We start from the raw sequence: 19,730 nt of genomic DNA on the forward strand, positions 1-19,730 counted from the left end.
ACACACTGCCTGGAAGGCAAGTAAGCCCTGTAGAGAGGGCAAAATAAACTTGCTCTTGTTCTAATCTAGTCATATTTTGACTGGTCAATGCATTAACAGTGCTGCTTGTGTTCAATAATTGAGCAGCTTTTTGTAGCTTGTTTTGGAAGAGAGCTTTCCCCTAAATAGCTGGTGGGAATATAAATCAGTATATCCTTTCTGGAGGACATTTGGCAGTATTCATTAAAATCCTTAAAACTAAGCATGTAATTTACATCTAGGAATTTATTCTAGGGAGATAATCATGATTTGGGTAAATATGTTTGTACAAGAAGCATTGTTTGCAATAGTAGAAAGCCAGGAAGCACCTTGAACAGTTCCAATTTGGAGACTGCACTCTAATACATGGCAAAGGGAATTACTGTGGCCGTGGCTGTCAAAAATGCTAAAGTGGAACTCAGGGGAAAGTGCCCATGCTTCGGGAAAAAGTGGGTGAAAAATCATCTGGAAAAGCAGGTTACAAAACAGCAATAACAAGATGATGTCATTCTTTAGTATTAAAATGAATGTATTTAGATAAAACCAGAAATTAGCATATTAGACTGTTAAATGAGGTTGTGCCTAATGGTGGTATTATAAGTGACTTATTTTCTTGTCGCTTGGATGTTTATTACTTGTGTGTATTTTCTAAGGCATTTAAAAAATATGTAACTAGGTAAAAATACGGTTTGAGAAAAATCTTTGATGAAATTTGTGTATTACAATGATCTCTATGGGAAATGATATTCTTCCTTCATCTTTAGCATAGAAATGGGCTGGGTCCCAGACAGACCCTTCTTTTCCTGAGCCTCCTTCCACTGGCCTGGCCTCAGCAGCTTCAGAACCTTTGGTGGTTTGGGGATCTTTGGGTCTGGGGGTCATTTAGCTTTCTTTGATCCCTTACAGGTAACCTCTGCCTACTTTGCAGGGAAGAGGATCAAGGGATGGGATGGTTCTGAAGTGTATCTTGATAGCCGATTCCTTTCCCAAATCCATACCTTCTTCATTATCTGGAGAGTTTTGTGGACAGACAGGTCTTTGATGACTTCCAAGCCCCTTCTGAGTGAGGCAGTCATTGAAGAGTGTGGAGAACTGCTCAACTGTCAAGGAAGATGGGTTCAAAATCTGGTTCTGCAAGAGGACCCATCCCCATAATCTCAGCTACTTGGGAAGCTGAGGCAGAAGGATTGCTTGAGACCAGGAGTCAGGACCACCTTGTGCAACACAGCAAAACCTTACCTATTAAAAAAAAAAGGGTTCTGTGTGCCCTTTGAAAAGTTATTTAACCCCTCTGTAGCTTGGTTTCCCTATTACTAAAAGGGATCCAAGAGTGCCTACCTTGCAGACAATTATTATTTTAAATATACTTCTTGTCTTTGGCTTGAGTTGTGCCCCTGGTATTTAAGGCAGTCAAGGACCTCAGAATATGTCATCCCCAAAACTCTTTGGGATTGGTTATTTTTGAGTTCAGAGCACTTGAAAAGCAGCAAATGCAAGGAAAGCCTTGAAAGCAGGAGATAAAACTCCTGTGTGAAAGGTGCCTTCCGGGTAGGAGGGGTAAGACACTCCAATCACAGAGGGAAGGGGGAGTTAGGGCCAAGAGAAATCCTACAACCAAAACTTGTAAATTAAGTTACCACTCCTAGTCCAATCTAGTATATAAACTTTGGCCCTTGTTCCCAGTGTTTGGGTCCCAAAGTGATTCTTTCCAGGTTCTTGATGTCCAGACAAAAGACCTAGACGAGACACTCAAAAAAGTAGTGAGGATGTACCTTCATTGAAGGTGGAAAAGAATTTCATTCATGGCGAACTGTTGACGGTGCCCACAAGGATAATGGCAGAGGTCTTCTGTATCTTCAGTTCCTAAATTGTTTCTCTTCCATGCAAACAAGGGGTTTGGGATGGTTGTCCTATCAGACACTTACTTGGCCTGATGTCAGATTTAAACTGTCCTATGGAAAGTCTGCTCAGTTTTATGCCAGATATAAATGAAGAATCGAAGATAGCACTTTCTGATTGGTCCAGCCTGTCCCACATCCAGGTTTTGGGAACCCACACAGTCATGCTAGATTCTGTGCTCTGTACATGTGTCCTGGGTCTCTATGATTGGTGGTCATGCCCACTTGCCCAAGCAGTTTGCCCAGCCCTAATCTCTGACCTCATAACTGGTTCTGTGGGTCTTCATTTTTCCTGTAAAGTATTCCATGTACTTGAAAAAACATTAATATTTATATATATATATATATATATATATTAACCTGTCTTACAGCAGTGTAATTCTTAGGTCCAGCTGGAGACCCTTAGAGGATAAAGGAAAACTTTTACTTCCCTACAGCAACTCTGATTTCAGCTGTCCCTCCCTATCCCTGGGACCTCTGCATCCTTGGGTTCAACCAATCTCAGATCCAAAATGTTAGAGGAAAAAATTGTAACAGTCTGACCATGTACAGACTTTCTTTTGACAACACAGTACAGCTCTTTACAGCATTTATATTGCCTTAGGTATTATAGTTATCTAGAGGTGATTTATAGTATATGGAAGTCCATAGGCACTCTGCAAACACTGCAGCATTTCATAGGGATAAGGGACTTGAGGATCCTCTGATATTGGTATCTCTTGGAGGCCTGGAACTCATCTTCCATGGAAACTGAAGGAGGGCTATGTACTTACACAGAAGATGAATATCATAAAGAGGATTATAAATAATCTACTGATTATTTACACAGTTTTCCAGTCCTTGTGTTGAGTATGATAGATGTGTTCTCAGTGAACTCGCAGAACCCTTTAAGGTCAAGAGAGTGGCTCTACCTTTATGTTCCCATTTTGTAGGTGACGAACCTGAGGCTCAGGTAGGCACATTGTAGGACTTTTTTTTTTTTTTGGACAGTACTGGGGACTGGACCCAGGGCCTTTGCACTGAGCTACACCATCAGTCCTCGTAACAAAACGTTTTTATTTTTAGACAGTCTCTCTAAGTTGCTAAACTTACCAGATTGGCCTGAACTTGTGATCCTCCTGCCTCAGCCTCACTTCGTACTAGGATTACAGGTGTGTGTCACCACACTCAGCTGTCTTTGCAGTGATCGAGTGGGTTTTAATCCTTGCTCTACTTTATCCTTAGTCCATGAAATAAAATTACATTATTTAAAATTATTTCTTGCTACTCACGATTTAGAATTAATTTCTCTTCTAATTACTTATCTCAAGGTCAAAATCATCAATAGCTCTTAGCTACCCGTAAAGTGTAGGACACCAAGCTGGATATAAGTGAAGGCCTAGAAGAAAATGTTCTTTGCTATATTCAAGCTTCCTGGTTTCAATTCTTCACCTAAGTAATAATCTAAAATGAAATGGATGTATTTGCCTGAGAAGTACCTTCTGAACTTAATGAGAATGAAGTGAATGGCTATACAGTGTGTTTTCTTCATTACTGGACAACAAGAACTAGCACTAATTAATTACCTTTTCTTGCTCTTTTTGCAACATGACTGCCTTTAAAGTTTTGTTGCAAAGAGAGCTACTAGCTCCATTGTGTTTTCATCACCTGTCCTCCTTTAAATAGGTGGGATTTGTTTGTGCTGACATTTTACAAATGTTGTAATCTTGCCTACAGCAATCCTTTCCATTTGGCCTGGCTCCATCAGCGAGCTTTTGCAGCAAATTTGTGACATCACATCATGTGTATATCACCTTCACTTCCTTTTGGAGTCTTTCTTGGTTGCTAAGAAAGCCATATTTTCCTATAAAGATGGGAAAAATCGCAGCTGTAAGACTGACTTTTCCTTTTAAAACAAGGGCTTAAAAATGCCAGCCATTTGAAAAAACAACAAATAAAGAGAAAGAACCAACTCACTTTTTTTCGTCTTCTAAACCAGCCTCCTTTTTCCTAAAGTTGTAAACTGGTGACAAAATGAATTAATTCAATGTTTCATTCCTCATTTACTGTAAGATATTTTGCAGTGTTGGCAAGTTGATGAGTGACTGTAGAACTAAAAACATTTTTACAGTAATTCAAGAAGCTTAGCATGGTACAGAATATGACACACATGCAATTAAGAAGGCAAACATGACTACTATACTGCTACCGCTATACTAAGTAATTATTCCAAGACTTAGTATATGCAGAGCATTTTCTCTTATTTATTTCTCCCAATAACCTTATTGTGGGGTACAATTCTGGGCACTATGTTTTAAAAACACATTTTATAGACGAGGACGTTGAGGGTGTGAGTTTGATAAATTGCCCAAAATCATACTAACCAGTCTGTGGTGAAACTGGGATGGGTAGCTGGTTGTGTTACCGGGCTTCTCAGATGCTGTGGGCTCTTTCCAGAGATTCTTTCTAGGTTCTTGTTCCTCTGAACAAAGAATTGAGCAAGACATGCACACAAAAGGTAGCGAGGTTTCACATTTATTAAAGGTAGGAAAAGAAGTATGTTTTGCAGGATGAGAGCAGGCCACTGAGAAAGAGAGAGCACTGTGGCCATGAAGTTAATGGTGGTGCTCTTTGGTATAGTACCTGCCATCCCTCAGGCTGGTGTCAGATCTAGGCTGTTTTATCAAAAACCTTTTCTAACCAGCACCAGAAGAATTGAAGATAGAATTTTTTGTTCAGTCCCAGGTACAGGGCTTGGGAACTGTTTTTCTAATGCCTGTATCTTGGATCTCCAGGATGGACAGATCATGTTTGCTTACTCAACTGGCTGGCCACACCCTAATCTCCTGCCTCAATTCTGGCCTAGAGTCTGTCCTCTTAGCTCCATGTTAATCCACCTCCCCAAATGATTTCTGACTTGCCTTAATGATCACACTGGCTTATACTGCATAACTTTGCCCAGCCATTATTTAAGAGCAATTATAAGATTTATAGCACCCATAACTCATGTGGTCAATTTGGCTTTGGACACATAAAGTTCATTGATTCTCATACGGAGCAAGTTCTAGTTTCAGGGCTGAAATTAGAGATGGCTGGAAAACTTCAGTTGTATGTCACATAGCAATGTTTTAGAAAGAACTCTGCATAGAGAGAAACATATCAGGTGTAAAATAGTTTCAAACTGAATATAGAAACGAGATGGCTGAAGTATTTCAGGATGTTTTGAATACAAGCATGTTGGAGAGCACTTGGTATGTGTTGACTCTTGGTGTTTCAAGTACAGTCCCAGCCTCTCTCCTGAGCTCAGATCTGAAATTCCTTTTACTACTATATGTTTGCATGTGGGTATACGCCAGGCACCTTCCTCTCAGCGGGTTCAAACAGCACTCATGGTCTGTTTCTTTAAACCTTCTCTCAGCTCCCTTTGGTTATGAGTGTAATCATTTCTCTTTGCCCATTTTCAGTTGCTATAAGAGAATATTTCAGACTGGGAAATTTATAAAGGAAAGAATCTTTCTTAGGTTTATGGATCTGGAGGCTGAGAAGTCCCAGATTGGATAACTGCATTTTAAGGCCCTTGTGCTGCTTTATAACATGGCAGAAGTCTGAAAATCAAGTGGGCTGTTATGGTTTGTATCTAAAATGTCCCCCAAATTGACTGGGAGGTGCCTGGATCATGGGTATGGGATACTCATCACTGGATTAGCCCACTGATGGGTTTATGGCTGGGTGTGATGTTGGAAGGTGAAGCCTGGTGGGGAGAGGTGGGTCACTATGGGTGTGGCCTGGAAGGGTGTATATATACATTTTTCCACCTCCCTTGGTCTCTCTCTGCTTCCTGCCTGCCATGCCATGGACTGTTTCTCCTCTACAATCCTCCTTTGCCATGCTGCCCTGCCTTGGAACCAGCCAACTGTGGCCTGAAACCTCTACAAACTGTGAGCCAGAATAAACCTCTCCTCCTTTAACTTGTGGGTATCAGGTATTTTGTCCCAGCAACAAGAAAGTAACTAAGACATGGGCAAATGTGAAAAAGAAACATGACTGGCAACTTCACTTTATGACAACTCACTCTTGAGTTAGCTAATCTAGACCCTCAAGAATTAGCCCAGTCCTGAAAGTAAAGCATCAATTCCTCTTAATGACTAATTATTTCTTAAAGACCTCAACTCCCAATTCTATTATAATGGCAATCAAATTTCAGAGTTTTGGAGCAGACAAGCCATAGAACCAGTTATTTACAGTTATTTAAGACAAAAATGCTCAGTCAATTGGACATGGTGGCCGAAGCTTATAATCCCAGCACTCTAAGTGAGATGGGGGGAGGGGCTGAGGCCAGAAGATTGCAAGATCAAGCCTAGCATAAAACCCTGTTTCAAAATAAAAATGAAAAAAAGGACCAGGACTGTAGCTTAGTATTAAGGTCCTGGGTTCAATCCCCAATATCACAAAAACAAACAAACAAACAAACAGCTCAATACTTTTAAATTTCTCTGATTTTCCCAAGCCAATTTAGTTAACCTATGTTACTAAACACCAAGGCTATTGTTTGTATTTCAGTTTGTCTCTTTAGTACATTCGCCCCTTTCTATAGCCACCTTCTTAGTTTGACCCCTTGCTATACTTCTCTCCCTAGACCACTTCAAAATCTTCCTGATCAGCACCTCTGCCTCCAGTCTTTCCACTTTCTGATTTAACCTCAATATCAAGTGTTCTTTCTTGATGTCTGTGAGCTTCAGAGAGTTTGAAGTCCAACCTGTAATTGCTTAGAAAATTCTGTGCATATATACAGTCTTTCTCTTGGGAAGAGAATCTACAGGTATCATTAGATTCTCAGACAAATTCTTGACCCAAAAAGGATTAAGAAGTGCTCCATCTTCCAGCTAAAGTAGCCAGAGTGATCATTATGAAACAAACACATGATCATGTTAATTCTTTGCTTAAACATGTGTGAAACCCCACACCGCCCTGAGGACCAAGTAAAAATCATTTCTCAGCTTATGTAACTACATTACTAGTCAATTTCTCTATATCCACCTCTTCTTCTTTATAAATAGGATGCAAATTTTGTTTGGAAAGGCACTGGGCTCAGTCAGGAATACCAATCTTTTTAGAGTCTCTTCAGTAAGAACATTCAGGTGATAAGTATGGTCAATGAGAAGTGGACTGTAGGAATGATGATGAAATGTGACCATTTTACAACTAAGAAAAAGAAAACCCCACATGCTGATGAAGGTGTAAAAAAGAGCTTTTCTAATAGCTTCATAGAGTCTACTCTTAGACCTCCATTTGTTTAAGCCTGATTCTTATTTACAACACTGCATTCCTAATGGTAATGGCTTACAAAGCTCCTAGAATTTGACCTCGTACACCTTGAAGCCTCATCTTTCTTTATATCTTTGCATCATTTGATATTCTAACCATGCTAAATTTCTTCCTGTTTATCCAACTTGCCCTATATTTAAAAAAACTAAAGCAAACAAAACTATGGGATTTTGCCTTAGTTTTATATTTACAGAAAAATTGCAAAAGTAGAGAGTTCTCAAAAATCTCCCATCCAATTTTCCAAATAGTTAACATCTGACCTGGTGTTATCCATTAGGGTTCACTTGCAGAACAGATTTAATATAAAGCATATTTATGATATATAAAGGACTTACAAGGTAGGCTTACAGTGTCTGCCTGGAAAGTTAGGTGTGGAGAAATTCAAAAGGCCCTCCATGTTCTGGGGAGCCAGGGAATCCAGTCGAAAGTCAACAGCCTGGTGCCCACTGCAGAGTTCACTGCAAGTCCATATCAGGAAGCTGAAGGTGCTCACTGGAAGCCTGGAGATGGTGTCCAAAGGTGACGGTGAAGACTGGAGCTTCTCCAAAGAAGTATAAATGAGGCTTTCTTCTTCTTTCCCTTTTTATTCCACCAAGGCTACAAGCCGATTGGTTGGTGCCAGCCACACCCAGGAAGTCCATCATCCAGACTCACGCAGGACAGTGCTATACCCATCTGCTCAGCGTTTCTTATTCAAGTTGACACCACAGGTAAGCATCACACATGGCCATAATACATTTGCCACAACACAAAGTCAACAGCGGTCTATTACTGTTAACTAAACTTTTTAGACTTTATTTAGATGTCAGTAGCTTTTTCAGGTATTCCATTCAGGGTATCACATTATATTTAGTTACTGTTTCTCAGTCTTCTCTGGACTGTGACGGTTTTTCAAGTCTTATTTTTGATCCCCGTGACAGTTTTGAGGAATTCCATTAGGTATTTTGTAGAATTATCTCATTTTAGATTTGCTTGATGTTTTTCTTATGGTTATATTGGGGTCATGTGTTTGAGAAAAAGACGACAAATGAAATGTCATTTCCTCCTATCACATCAAAGATATATACTATTAGCATGACTTATCATTGATGCAAAATTTGATCATCTGGTTAAAGAAGTGTTTCATGGATTTTGTCACTGTAATGTTATTTTTATTTTTCCCCTATCTATACTGTGTTCTTTAGATGCAAGTCACTAAGTATGTTCTACATGAAAGATGCATGTATGTGTTTGTGTGTGTATGTGAGTATGAGTGTGTATGTGTTTAGGAGACTTAGGTTCTATCTCCTGGAAAGGGAAGAGTATCTAGATAAATTATTTGGAATTCTTCTGCAAGGAATATTTGTCTCTAAGCTCACAATTATTTATTTATTCAATTTTTATATCAATATGGGCTAATGATTATTTATTATATACTTTGGATTATAATCCAATACTACATTTCCAGTTTTTAGATCAGTTTTCTTCCTCTTGGCCCTTTTAATACATTTATAAAACATTTAGATTCTTTTGTCACAGTTCACATTGCATTCTAGGATCCAGTTCATTTTTAAAATTCTGTGTATGTTGAAGTTTTCTATTTGTGATGTAAAATGCTCCTGGATCTTGACAAATAATAGCAAAATGTATCTACCCCTTCCCCCGGTCGGATTATACAGAGTAGTTCTACTGTCCTAAGATTCTTGTGTGTGTCCCCTTTGTAATCTACCCTCACTTTCTCTTGTTTTCATTGTTTTACTTTGCCTTGTGATCCCTCTGTTGGTGTCTAACTCACCATATAAGTGTGGGTCAAATATTTTCTCGTCCTTGAAGTTCATCCTTAGTGTTATTACTTCCCAATCCCACAACACACACATTACTGGGAGGGAATGCAACTTACTGATGGAGTACAAGTTTAGTATGCGAAGCCCTGGGGTTAATGCCTAGAACCCCCAAATAACAATAAAACGCATTACTTAAGGTTCCTGTAGTACTTTACTTGCACTTCTATTATAGAATTTCAATTTTATAATGAAATAATTGCTTTAGTTTCTTGTCTTCCCCTCTCGGTAGACAGCTCCAGGGACCAAGGACTATGCTTTATTCATTGTTATTTCTCAAGAGCTTGGCTTGCAGTGAGTGCTCATTAAATGTTTGTGGTTTTCTGAATTGGATACATTATAGTTAATACTCAGATTAACCAGCTAATTAAATTGAACAAGTATTTATTGAGCACCAGGTAAATTCTTGGCATTTTAATAGATGCTGGCCCAGGGGAATGCAAAATGAGTATCCTGTTTTACAATTTCTGTGGGTTTACAATGAGACAAAAATTTATGTTTGCTGCTGACATGTGTTTGTCACCAGGAGGTTGGGGCTGGAGGTGGGAAGGGGTATTAATTTGGTTTTATTTATTCTTTGGTGGTACAAGGGATTGAAACCAGGACTGAAGTACATCGCTAGCCCTTTCTAAATTTTGAGACAGGGTTTGTTTCACTACGTTGCTAAGTTGCCCAGGTGGGATTTGAACTTGCAAACCTCTGCCTCCCAGCGTGCCAAGTTTGTAGGCATGTACCACCACACTCAGCTTAATTTGGCAATTTGAAAGTATTTCAGTGATGCAGATTTTGGATTAGAGTATCAAGAAAAAAATATCTCTAAGATGACTTGATTTTGGTTCAGAAAAAAATTAAAAGCTGAACTCTTCTAATACCAAAGGTGACTAGTTCCTTCAGCATCTCCTGTTAAAAGTGAAAAGGTCAGACTGAGGGACTCTGTGGCCTGCTTGTTTAGCTATATTTGTACCGGCAAAAGCAGCACATGTGTATTGTACAGTAAAGAATCTGGTCTTTGGACTGGAGTCCTGGAATGGAACTTCTAACACACTTGGAATTTCTCAAATGGTCTCGTGGCTATTCATGAACCCTGTAGAACACACGTGAGTTTGTGGCAATTCAGTGACTCCTGCTGGGTCCCAAGGTAGCTTCACAGTGGGGGCTGATCACCAGAAAGATCCACTGTGTAATTAGTGTTGAGACCTGGAGACAGCTGAACTCTGGGAAGCAACAGGTTTGGAGACTGAGTTCAGTCATGTGACCAATGGTTTAATTAACCATGTCTACATAGTGAAGCACCAGTAAAATCTCTGCACTGGGGCTCAGTGGAGCTTCCTTGCTGGTGAGCACATTGATGTGCTAGCAGACCAATGTGCCTAGATTTCATGGAGAGAGACATGGAAGTCCTCCACCTGAGACCCTCCCAGACCTTCATTTTTATGGTTTGGATTTGTATCCTTCATAATAAAGCTATAGTCATAATGCTTCCTTGAGTTCTTTGAGTCATTCTAACAAATTAGGGCACAGTGAGAACCTCAGATTTGAAGCCAGTCATTCAGAAGTGGTTGGGCTGCAGATAGCATCTATAGTAAGGGACGACTTCTTGCGGGGGGGGGGCACTGAACACTTCATTTGTGGGGTCTACACTAACTCCAGGAAGGTGGAGCCAGAATTGAACTGCAGTACACCAGTTGGGTTTGGAACAGAATAAATGCATGTCTGAGGAGTGGATACAGCAGCCAGGGTAGAATTCTAGGCTGAACCTTCAGGGAAGATGTTCAAGGGTGTGGTGGCTCCTTTTAGCCGTTTACTTGACTGGGTTAGGAATATCTCCAGAACTGATAAATCATGCCTTCCAGGGGTGTCTGTGGGAATGTTTTCAGAGGAGACCAAGTAGATAGACTGAGTTGAGGAGGTCATCAGTCAGCTGGGGCTCCAACTGGAACAAAAAGACAGAGAGGGACAGCCTCTCCTCCTGAGCTGGGTCTTCTTTTCCTGCCCTTGGACTGGAGGGCTCCAAGGTCTGCCTTTTGGACTCTAGGATTCACATCAGCTGCTTTTTTTTTAACCGGGGATCGAACTCGGGTCCTTGCGCTTGCGAGGCAGGTGGCAGAACCAATGAGCTAAATTCCCAGCCCACACACCAGCTGCTCTTTAGGTTTTTGGATCTTTGGCTTAAAACTGAGAGTGATATCAGCTTCCCTGAGTCTGAGGCCTTTGGGCTTGGACTGAGTAATGCTCTAAGCATCCCACATCTTCAGCTTGCAGACAGTGTATCATGGAACTTCTCAGGGTCTATAGTTGTATGAGTCAATTCCCCTAATCAATATTCTTTCTTTCTATCTATCTATCTATCTATCTATCTATCTATCTATCTATCTATCATCTATCTATCATCTATCTATCATCCACCTATCACCTTTCTGTTACTGTAACAAATACTGAAATACCCGAGATCCTCACTTTGTAACAGAGATTTCAGTCTATGATCAACTGGCTCTGGTTTTGGGTCTGTGGTGAGGCAGCACATCATGGCAGAAGAGCATGACAGAGTTAAACCCTTATGGCAGGGGAGTTACAGAGAGCAAGAGACTGGAATCTGAAGATCTCCTCCAAGGACACACCCCCTAAAAATCTCACAGTAAGCTCCACCTCTTAAAGGTTCCACTACCTCCCAATAGTACCATCCTGGGATCAAGCCTTTATTTAACACATGGGTTTTGGCTGTCATGCTGTGTCTGTCTGTCTGTCTGTCTGTCTCTATTGGTTCTGTCTCTTGGGAACCCTGACTAATCCAGAGGGACTGGTCTCTGTGCAGACCACAGCCTGTGGTTTCCTGGCCACTTCTCATAGAGGTGAAGGCTGATGGTGGGAGAACACAGCTGTGACCAGAAATGTGGGCCTGGAGCTGAGCCATTTAGGCAGCCACAGTAGCTTCAGCCTCATGTCTGCATTTCCCCTGGGCTTTTGGGGACCGTGGACCTGTGGGACCCTCCTGCCCAATGTCTCATATAGGGAAGTTCATTATCCCTAATGGACAAGGTAGTTAGTGTTTGTTTTTTTCTCCTTGAAAGATAAATGTTATTGATATTGATATTCAAGTGCTGTGTTGCTGAAAATAATCACATTGCCAAAATCCAGCTTTATGCTGACAGACCCAGTTCAGACTGAACACAATTCATAAATCAATAAACTGTTATTATCTGAAGTTCCATGTGGGGATCTGAATGCTGCCCTAATTTAATACGATTTAACACAATTCTAGATGACATTTCTACCCATGTTCTGTCAGTTCAAAGAGAACACAACTATCTTTGGGTGGTGACACTGGATTACACTCTCCTAAGTCCTGTGGGTGTGATTTTTATGAAGTTGCAGAGTAGGAAAATCTGTGTTTGGTGTCTATTTGTTCCTTCCTCTTTTCTTCCCCCAGTACTAGAGATAGAACCCAGGGCCTTTGTCCTGAGCTACATACCAAGCCCCTATTTTATTTTCATTTTAAGACAGGGTCTTGCCAGGCTGGGCTCAAACTTGTGATCCTCCTGCTTCAGTCTCCCAGAGTGCTAGGATTATAGGTGTGTGCCACCACACCTAGCCTTTCCTTACTCTTTCTGTTTCTGACCAGGCCATTAGTTCCTATAAGCCCTTCCTATGCCAGGACAGTGATCCTCTTGCAAAAGTTGGCTTATATTCATAGTGCCTTCCCCCATATCCATTTAACATGAACACCTAAACGTCATCAAGGCCCAAAAGAAAATGGTGGGTGGAAACATGCCCTAGGAGCAAAAAAGTGGCATAGGCCCTGTATCAGCAAAGCTGAGATTCAAATTTCAGTTCTGCTACTCTCGAGCTTTAATTAATTATGTCTACTGTCCAAGTCTCTCTTGGTCCCATGTTCTTTACTTGTGGCTGAAGGCCCCTTGGTCAAATAGTCTTACTCTGCAGAACTGGGTGTCCTCCTCTACATTCACACCTCAGCATCCTCTCCTGGTAGTGATGGCTTCTTATGGGTAGGAATTGAAGAACAAAAAGTGGAGCATGGTTTGTAATTGCAAAATAAATGTCTGCTACCCCTTGTTCAAAATCATAAAGAATTTTAAGACAGTCACAGCAAAGCATTAAACCAGCTGTGAAGTCCTTCTAGGACCCTGTGTGCTTGCACTTGTCACTGGCTCATGAAATCAACCCTGCAAGAGGGAAAAGGTTGTGCATTATTGAATCCAGCCACACGTGTCTCTACTGGTGGCAAGGAAGTTTCCAGGGTTTTCCAGGCCTACTGCACTTTTTCCAACTCATTTTTCTGGTACAACTGTCTCTTTGGAGCTTATGTTGTCTTGCCCTGGGTCCGTTTATTTTTTAAGGTACTGGAGATGGAAGTCAGGGCTTCATGCTTACTAGGCAAGTGCTCTATCACTGAGACACATCCCCAGCCCTCTTTATTTTTGAAACAGGATGACATCAAACTTATGATCCTCCTGCCTCAGCCTCCTCGGCAGCTGACACTACACGCACACATCACTGTGCTTGGCTCTGTGTTCCTTAATTTGGACATAGTTGTTCTGATATTTTTCTCCTCTACTTTGCCACAGGAGGAAAGGGAACTGAAATGACTGAGACCCAGGGATTTTCACAGGCATTATTTCTTTTATCATCACAACAGTCTTTAGAAAAGAGGTATTTTATATCCCTGTTTGTGACCATTCATTGTGATTGTCAGGTTGACTGGATTGAGAAATGCCTAGCAGATTAGCGCAGAACATCTCTGGGTGTGTCTGTGGGGATGATTGGCATGTATGCTAGCAAATAGGGGAGGATACCCACCTTAATGGTGCATGGCATCATCCAATAGGCTTGCACCCCAGAATGAAAGGGGAAGAAGGAGGAAGTCAGCCTGTACTTTGAAGGTCTATTCTGCTAGAGGGGTTATATCTTTTGCTAGTGCCACTACCTGCGGACATCTGACATCTGTTTCTTAGGCCTTTCAGTGTGGACTCCTGCCAGTGATTCTCAGGGAGCTTCTAGGCCTTCAGTCTTGAACTGGCATGGTGTCCTTATTTCTCTTGTTTTGTGGTTTCTGGTGTCTTGGACTAAACGGCTATTGGATCCTCTGGGTCTGGCACAGAGATCATCATTGTGGACTATCTCACCTCTTTTTCTGGAAGCCTATCTGATCAATCCCCTTGTGTAATTTTATCTCTCTCTCTCTCTCTCTCTCTCTATATATATATATATATACACACACACACACATATATACATATATATATACACACACACATATATATATAAAATTTTTTTCATTGACTGTTCTTTTAGAGGACCCTAGCCAATATCCTGTTTTATAGAGGAACCAGCCGAGACTCGGAAGCATGAAGGGACCAGAGGTGCAATTGAGATAACAATCTGAACTGGTCTGTTTGCAATGTTTGGATTCTTTTTTTCTGCATCATCCTGCCCCTTTCCTTCCACAGTTGCCTCTTCCTACCCTAGACAGTTCCAGTGACAGCCTTCATTTCCATGATTGAGTTTCCATCCTCCTGAGTGAAGTAGGAACACTACATCTTGTGCAGGCTATCCATGGTCAGGGATGTTTTAGCAATCATTTTACACTCCGCTTAATCCCTTAGGAGTCATCATAGTTGGAGGGGAACAATAAAACAGGCTCAATGGAATTTCCTGAAGGTAAGGCTCTCCTCTAAACAGTTTCATTGTGTTAAACAGTAATGGCAGAGGTTGTTCCTCCCCATGACAACTTTGATTGGCAGGGAAATCTAGACTACAGCCAATAGTTCCTTTTTTGTCATAGAGATTGGGTCCATTCCAGGCACCATTCTAGTGTGAGAGCCAAAGCCAATAAATTCCCTTTATAATCACCTTTCTGTAACTTCCAGTGCATTCCTTGGCATTCCACAGATATTTCCTGAGTGTCCACTCTAATTGTGCTGTTCTGTGGCTGGAGGTTTGAGACAAAGTCTCTGCTTTCAAGGAGTTCACTATCTAGTAGAGATAAGACAAATTGTACAAGTATGACAATTCAACAGCAGAAATACATACAAGGAGAAGGATTAATTATTTGTCTGCAGTAAGTGGAAGGATTTCCAGAAAAGGAGATCTCTGAGCTGGATTTTGAGACATTAGTAACAGTTTTCAAAATAAGATAGGAGTGAGGGTAGGTAGTCTTGTTAAGCAGAAGGAACAGCATGTACCAAACCATCAAGCAACATTATGTGTGTTATGTCTTGTATCTAAATGTCCCCGCAGAGCCTCATGTGCTCATAGGTGGGGCTTTTCAGATGTGATGGGATTTAGGTTGTGTGAATATGGACTAAGGGTGTGTGATAACTAAATTAGTCCACTGATTGTAGTGTAGCATAATTCTGGGTGTGGATAATGAGAAGGTCCACCCTGAGTGTGGATGGCACCATCCAATAGGCTTGTAGCCTGGGTGGAAAAATAGAGAAAGGGATGTTCTGAGCTGCTGCTGCATCCTGCCTACCCTGCCATGGACTGTTTCTCCTCTGTCATGCCCCTCTGCCTTGGAGTCAGTTGACTATGGATTGAAACCTGTACAAACTGTGAGCTAAAATAAAGCTTTCTTCCTTTAACTTTTGGGTGTCCAGTATTTTGTCCCAGCAACAAAAAGTAACTAAGACAGTGTGTAATTATTAGCTGTCACTATGTAACAAATCCCTTTCCTCAAAACTCAGTGGCTTAAAATACTAATCATTAACTTCTTATGAGATTGTGAATGGGTTGGTAGATTTAGGCTAGGATTAGTTGGGCGTTGGCTTCATTCTATGTGTTATTTATCCTCTTCCTGGTGCCAGAACTCTAGCACTTATTTGTCATAGCACTGGTAGGTAACAGACAGAAACATGTATTGTCATTTTACCACATTCTGTTGATTTGAGCAACTCACATGGCAGAGTAGAGAGTCAAGGTGTGGGAATGAGGTCCTGCTGGTGATGGGGGACCACTGTAGAATCAAATGTATGATATAGGGATGGGTAATGTGTAGGGTCCTTAATGCAATTTATCAAGGAGTTTCAAAAGTGATACAATTGACATTTAGGGCTGAATTATTCTTTTTCTTGAGTGTGTGTGGAGCTGTCCTGTGCATTCTAAGATATTTAACAGCATCCTTGACTTCTAGCAGTTAGATGCTTGTAACACCTCCACTGTGACAATCAACAATGTCTTAGGAGTTTCTGAATGTCCATGGGTGGGTGAGGGGGGAAATTGTCCCCATCTAACACCACTGTATCAATGTATGCTCAGAAAATTTAAAATATTCCCAGAGTTTTGAAATGTAAGATGCATGGTAAGGAAGTAGAAATTGGGAGGAGGGAATACTGGTCTATTTTATGGTTGCTATAATGAAATACCTGAGGCAGCCTAACTTTATAAAGAAAGGCAGTTGCTTCAGTTCACAGTTCTGGAGGTTTGAGGCCATGGTACCCAAATCAGCTCAGCCTTGATGAAGGTCTCATGGCAGGATGGGTTCATAGTGAGAATATGTGTGTGAGCAAGAGATCACATTGTGAAATAGGAAGTCAAAATGAGAGGAAGGTCCCGCAATTCCTCCCACAGACAGGCTTCCATTTGACCTAAGGACCTCCCTCTAGGCCCCATGTATTAATGATTCCAAAGCATCTGTGGATACCCTGGGGATCAAACTTCCAACACATGAACCCTTAGGGGACAAACTCAATCCATAGTATGAGTAAAGGCTAACTATGCTGCAATAGAGACAGGTAGGGGCTGTCTTTTGGAGGATTGCACATGCCAAATTAGAAGATGAGGTTCATCCTCTAGGTAGGTGCCTGCCAACTATTCTGGGGGTCATACTGGGGTTTCGGAAAATTAACTGGTGAGTAATTCCTTCATCCGTGGCACCTGCTGCCATCACTCTCGATGTCAATCAATGGCTAGTTTTAGTGCAGGCTTTGCTGGAAAACAGATGCAGGCAGTCACAGCTCTCTTAGCTCCTGGTGGTTGTAAGGAGCAAGGCCACTTACACAAAAGCCCACACCTCTGCACGCTTCATGTGGCACAGAGCTCAGTTTATCTCTGCAACTGCATAAAGATTAATGATAGCCTTTTTCTGTAACATTCTGCTCCAGGGCCTCAATGAAAACATTGTTCCAATAATTCCTTTGATTTTTCTCATCAGGGAATGATGCAGCTGAGTAATAGCACACGTGTAAATACTTCTTTGCCTTTCAGAGAGTATACACCCTTCTGCATTATACACTGCAATTTAGAAATTACACTCACATGTGAAATAATATGGTTTGGTGTACTTATTAGGGAGACCGGCATCAGTCCTTCAATTGTTAAAGATCCCTGGGTATTTCTATTATGGTGTAAATTAGCTAGTATTTTTCCAAGCTCATTATTGCTATTTTTATGTCCATTATTTATTTATAGGCCATTAGAGGTACATACAGGTTCACTGCTTTGCAGGAGAAATGTCCTCTGGTTAACTTGGCATTGAAAGTCTTAGCACAGAAACATAATTTCTTTGAAACTAGAGTATGTTTGAGCTGGTTAGATGGCTATGGTGTATGGCACAAATAAAGGAGATGTGTCTTCAAATTAAATTTTTTGCTGAAGGGGATGGTGTTTCCTGTATGTTGGCTTTGAACATTATAGGTACCCAGTTTCTTTCATGTTGGGGAAACCCAGATGACTTTGGGGTCTGATCCTGTATGAAGTGATTAGGGCTTGACAGTTGAGATGTGGGTTGTGTGTAATGTTTCTAAAACTGCTACAGCCACACTTTCTGGGCCCTAAGGATTACCTGATGTGCTTGTTAAACATGCTGATTCCAATGCCCATCCTAGGAAAGAGGCCTCGGAATTTGCGTGTTTAACAAGTGCTTCGTGTGCCTCCTAGGACTGAGTAATTTGGGGAAGGACTAGGCTTGGTTGTTGGTTTCTAGATTTGCTCCTCCTTTCTAGGCACTGAGAAAGCTTTTCAAAATCAAGATTCCTGGGCTCCATGTAAACTCTCGGGGCAGGGCCTTGGAATCTGTATTTTAAGAATCTCTCTAGATATTCCTTCAGGTTTGGGCAATACTGCATTCAATTGCAAGTCACATGAGATCAGAAGACAGGTATCCTTTTTGTCTACCATTGAACCCTAAATCTGCCTGGATCTATTCTTAAGGCTTAGTAGACGGTCAATGAATATTAATTTAATGAACAAAGTCTTAACACATTACGTTCCTGTGAATTTCTTACCTATTGCCTTTGTTTCATCTCATTTTCAGATGCTAGAAGTATCAGATTAAATACATTTCTTCTCTCAGACCTTTTCTTAGAGAAACCTGCATTTAACTGAACTAATGTACAGTAGTTGGGTTAGGGACCAGGATTTCCATATCTAATGGGAAAATATTTGTCTAGCAATCTAGGGTTTATAAAAACAAAGCAAACACAAAACAAAATCTTTCTTTTTTCACATTCCTGATCTGGAATGTCCTCTGTAATATAACTGCTCTGCCTGAGAACGGGTCAGAGTGAAGGAGGTGGGGTGCTTTGCTTTGGGCAAAACTTTGCTTTATTTATAAAATGAAGATAACATCTGCTCCAAAGGGTTATTGTGAGAATAAAAGTAGGGAATTTGAAAACCTTTAGAAAAGTTTGACAAGTACATGAAATGTAGGCATAATTACAAAAAAATTTAAATTTTTACTCTTGGGGAATAGTATAATACAGATTGAACATCCTCAGTCCAAAAATCTAAAATCCAAAACTTTTTAAGATCATTATGCCTTAAGTGGATTTTTTTTTTTTTTTTTGGTACCGGGGATCAGACTCAGGGCCTTGTGCTTGCACAGCAGGTGGTGAAACTACTGAGCTAAATCCCCGGCCCTTAAGTGGAAATTTTTACTCCTGACCTCATGTGATAGTCACAGTTGAAATGCAGGTGCACTAATACTATTGCATAAAATGACTTTCAGGTTATGTGCATAAGGTGTGTATGAAACATAATCAAATTTTGTGTTTAGTCTTGAGTGCTCTTCCCCAAGATACTTCATTTGTACATGTAAATTTTCCCAAATCCAACAACATCTGAAATCTGAAACACTTGTGCTTGAAATTTTGAATCAGTGATGTTTAATATGTAGAAAGGGACCAGGTTTTGGTCTCAGACTGAATTGAATTCAAATCTGGCCACGTCACTTACAAGACTCAGACACCCTGAGCCTCAGTTTCCTCCATGGCAGGTGAGAGGATTAGATGAAGGAACGAACGAGGCAAAGCAAGTACATGTAGAGAATCTGTTTGCAGAAGGAGACTTCTGTAAGGGGATCAGGCACTCAGTCTGGTTCTAAGATCTTGAGGTGGAGGATGCGCTGGCTTCTTCCTGCTCAACTGGACACCACTTGTCACTATTGGTTGTGGCTTCCTTACTGCCAGGTGCAGAGGGAAGGCAGGGGCAAGTTGTTGTTAATTGCATTTTTAAAGTTGTGGCAGAATACACATAATATAAAATGCATCATTGCAACCATTTCAAAATACCCAATTCAGTGGCACTTAATATATTCACCATGTCGTGCAACCATCACCACTGTGTGGTTCCAGAAAGTTATTGTCACCCCAGAGAATCTCCTGCCCATTCAGCAGTCAGTGCCCTTCCTCCTCCTCACCCCCTCGTAACTCTTCATCTGCTTTCTGTCTCTCTAGACT

This window comes from Heterocephalus glaber, unplaced genomic scaffold (genome assembly GCF_053883595.1).
Source record: "Heterocephalus glaber isolate CG9 unplaced genomic scaffold, H.glaber_assembly_v1.0 deba00001610, whole genome shotgun sequence".
NCBI classification, from domain to species: Eukaryota; Metazoa; Chordata; class Mammalia; order Rodentia; family Bathyergidae; genus Heterocephalus; species Heterocephalus glaber.